Consider the following 4,660-nt stretch of genomic DNA (forward strand, 5'->3'; position numbering starts at 1 on the left):
ATTTAAAGAACTGCCACCTGATGAACAGCTGATGTGAGAGCACATGCATTAACACGCATGCAAGCTACACTGTGTTTCCTAAAAGTAAAGCAAAGTGAGTTGATATTATAAGTACTATAAATGACTGTGTTTTTAAGTGTTTGTGTTAGATAATAGTATATTGTATAGCGGTCACCTATAAAACCCCACCAAAGAAATCGCTGAGGAGCTTTTAATTTGAAATGATAAGGCCTGATGCGCACAAGGATTTATCTATTTTTATGAATGAAGATGAGGAGGAGAACTTGCTTTTCTTGAAATGAGCGAATACATTGTAAAACAGAGGGCATAATGTGCCTGATTAATATGCTTACTTTGATGACACCCAATGAACTCAAAAACTGAGGCTCGCTGCTATTATAGTATTAAGGTAATTGTTTTCCCACTGAAACGAGGGGCGACAGGAGAATGAAATAAATTGCTTCACATTAATGATGCAGTGATAATGTTTGTCTGCAGCACTGAATGGATTAGAAGACAGATGAAACTATAAATTTGTTTTTGTATGTAAGGCATTCTTTGGGGGCCGCACACTTGCCGTGTCTTTAACTGCCTGGAAAATGCATGGTCAGGCACTGGGTGCTACTCTTGTGCCTTTTCTGTGCCAGCTTTCAAGATTGCGGCAGCAGGTTGCGTCTGGGCTCACAGGTGAAAGTCTGGGGTTTCTTGGACTTCTTCAGCTATTTATATTACATCATTACCGGCTTCAAACTGATGCTGCAGTGGCATATCATACTGTTGCGACAGGTGACATCCTGCCAACCGATGGCATATCATACTGCTGTGACAGATGGCTTTTGGCATCAATGTCAGATGCCAAAATCACTGGCAAAGTGGCACTATTTGATTACTTCAGAAAGTGAATGGGCTGGACTAACACATGGATGGTTTGGCTCTGCACATGGAGTACACTGATAATTCCAAAATTCTCAAAAAAAAAAAAAAAAAAAAATCAACCTGTTTCTTTGATTTTTGTTTTAATTGTTAATTAATATATTTACTCTTCATGATGCACTTGGAATTTCTTGTCTCTGGATGTTGTACAAATAAGCTTGACATTGCATCAGTTGGCCATATCAACAGATTTATTACAGAAGAAATACAAATAACATGAGATAAAAATGTTAAACAAAAATGAGTAATTATTTGAACTTTTCCAAAAGAGAACACATAATTCACAATAAATCAAAAGCTTATGCCCTCCATACCCCTGCAACCACATTACAAGATTGTTCATCTTTTTTTAACATATATTGTTGCCAAATGAGCAGTGTTTTGAGATTTTAAGTATCAATTACTGTGCGCAGTTTGAGCTGAAGCTCAAGAGGAGCTCTAATTGGAGGCTTTACTCATGTGAGAGCCATGTGAAGAGAGGGCAGTCACCCATTAGGTGCTTGTACTCACAGGCTCCTTTGGCAGCATAAGAGGCTTTGGCTGCTTGCAAGCTGTATGGAAGCTAAACACTAAACAACTGTAGAGAGCATGGATAGTCCAATACAACTGTTGTCCTGACTGTGGCTAACCTTAACTGGCTAAAATGAGGGAGGGAGGTCCTGTAAGAGGCTTTCACTGAATACAAGACCTCAGGACAATAGACAGCTAGATACAGAGAGGTGATGAAGACGTCCAGCCCACCCATACTTAAAAGACTGACCTTCAACAAAAGGCTGCAGCAAGTGTCTCAATAAAGCCTTCTTATACAGGACCAGGATGACCTAAGGACCTTGCGTCATTGTTAATCATTACTGAGGTTGTCCCTGGTCTCAGTGCCCTGGGAATCTGGCAGGACTCTCAGGGGGACGTTCAATCCTAACTTGTTTTTAAAGTGGAGAATTAATTCATTATTTAATTATATTATATTTAATTAGAAAATGTATTTCCTGCAGAAAATGCATGTGGATGCTTAAAGCTGAGATAAATTCAAAACCATGGCTCAAAATGCAGAAATATGAAACAACCTGCCTGTCAGAAATTGAGGCTGAATTGCATTACCTAGAGAAGCTATGAACTGAGATACATTACCAGAAAACCTGGAAGCTAAACTGCAATAGTGTCAAAGGTGAAAGTTCAATTAACTGAAAAGAAATGCTTCATACTTTAAAACACATAAAAAGAAAAAAAAATGAATACAAACATAAATGTCCTTTTAACAGTGGACTTTTAACGTTTTAACATTTAGATGGTTTCTGTAGCTCTTGGTATGCACAAGTGGTAATCAATCAAAAAAATGTAAAGAAGACGTATTACTACAACTAATAGTAGTAGTTGCAGTAGCAGTAGTAGTACTACTAGCAGGAGTAGTAGTAATAGTAGAGGCAGTTGTAGTAGTAGTACTACTACTAACAGTAGCAATAGTAGTAGCAAAAGTAATAATACTACCAGTACTACTGGCCTACTAGCCTACTAGTACATAACTAGTAGGCCAGTACTACTGGCCTACTAGTTATGTACTACATAACTAGTAGGCCAGTAGCATTGGTAGTAGAAGTAGTGGTAATAATCGCAGTAGAATTTGTACCAGAAGTACCAATAAGTAGAAGTAGGAAGTAGAAGTAGGTCTAGTAGTAGCATCTATTAACAGCAGCAGTTTTACTAGAAGTAGTAGTAGTAGCAAACTATTACTCAGCATTAATAAAAGAAAACAAGAACAACCCCAGGTTTCTTTTCAGCACTGTAGCCAGGCTGACTGAGAGTCAAAGCTCTATTGAGCCTTGTATTCCTTTAGCCCTTAGCAGTAATGATTTTATGAGCTTTTTTAATGACAAAATTCTAACTATTAGAGGCAAAATTCATGACCTCCTGCCCTCAGATGGTAGGCCTACCTATCTAACCTCAAACACAGCTGTAGAACCTAATATATATTTAGATTGCTTCTCCCCAATTTCTCTTCAAGAATTGACCGCAGTGATTTCTTCATCTAAATCATCAACGTGTCTCTTAGACCCCATCCCAACTAGGCTACTTAAGGAGGTCTTTCCTTTAGTTAACACTCATATATTAGATATGATCAATATATCCTTATTAACAGGCTATGTACCACAGTCTTTTAAGGTAGCTGTAATTAAACCTCTCCTAAAAAAGCCCACCCTGGATCCAGAGGTGTTAGCCAACTATAGACCAATATCTAATCTTCCCTTTATGTCAAAGATCCTTGAGAAAGTAGTCGCAGACCAGCTGTGTGATTTTCTCCAGGATAATAATTTATTTGAGGAATTTCAGTCAGGATTTAGAGTGCATCATAGCACTGAGACAGCTCTAGTTAAAATTACAAATGACCTTCTGATTGCTTCAGACAAAGGACTCGTCTCTGTTCTTGTTTTATTAGATCTTAGTGCGGCGTTTGACACAATTGACCATCAAATTTTACTGCAGAGACTGGATCACTTAATTGGCCTAAAAGGTTCAGCACTAAGCTGGTTTAAATCTTATTTATCTGATCGTTTTCAATTTGTTGACGTTCGTAATGAATCATCCTTACGTACCAAAGTTTGTTTTGGAGTTCCGCAAGGTTCTGTGCTCGGACCAATCCTATTTACTCTATATATGCTAGGTTAGGTAACATCATTAGAAATCACTCTATAAATTTCCATTGTTATGTGGATGATACACAGTTGTATTTATCGATGAAGCCAGAAGAAAGTAATCAATTAACTAAACTCCATAACTGCCTTAAAGACATAAAAAATTGGATGAGCACCAATTTCCTGATGTTAAATTCAGACAAAACTGAAGTTATTGTTCTTGGCCCCAAACAACTCAGAGACTCTTAACCTGATGACATAGTTTCTCTAGATGGCATTGCTCTGGCCTCTACCACTACCGTAAGAAACCTCGGAGTAATATTTGATCAAGATTTGTCTTTTAATTCTCATTTAAAGCAAACCTCACGGACTGCATTTTTTCATCTGCGTAATATTGCGAAAATTAGGCCTATCCTGACCCGAAAAGATGCAGAAAAATTGGTCCACGCTTTTGTTACCTCAAGGCTGGATTACTGTAACTCTCTATTATCAGGTAGCTCTAGTAAGTCCTTAAAAACTCTCCAGCTAATTCAGAATGCAGCAGCATGTGTACTAACAGGAACTAAGAAACGCGATCATATTTCTCCTGTTTTAGCTTCTCTGCACTGGCTCCCTGTAAAATCCAGAATTGAATTTAAAATCCTACTGTTAACTTATAAAGCTCTAAATGGTCAAGCTCCGTCATATTTTAGAGAGCTCATAGTGCCATATTATCCCACCAGAACACTGCGCTCTGAGAACGCAGGGTTACTCGTGGTCCCTAAAGTCTCCAAAAGCAGATCAGGAGCCAGAGCCTTCAGCTATCAGGCTCCTCTCCTGTGGAATCATCTTCCTGTTACGGTCCGGGAGGCAGACACCGTCTCCACATTTAAGACTAGACTTAAGACTTTCCTCTTTGATAAAGCTTATAGTTAGGGCTGGCTCAGGCTTGCCCTGTACCAGCCCCTAGTTAGGCTGACTTAGGCCTAGTCTGTCGGAGGACCCCCTATAATACACCGGGCTCCCCCTCTCTCTCTCTCTCTCTCTCTCTCTCTCTCTCTCTCATCCTATTACTGCATCTTGCTAACTCGGCCATTCTGGATGTCACTAACTCGGCTTCT

This window comes from Epinephelus lanceolatus, chromosome 5 (genome assembly GCF_041903045.1).
Source record: "Epinephelus lanceolatus isolate andai-2023 chromosome 5, ASM4190304v1, whole genome shotgun sequence".
In the NCBI taxonomy this organism is placed as follows: domain Eukaryota; kingdom Metazoa; phylum Chordata; class Actinopteri; order Perciformes; family Serranidae; genus Epinephelus; species Epinephelus lanceolatus.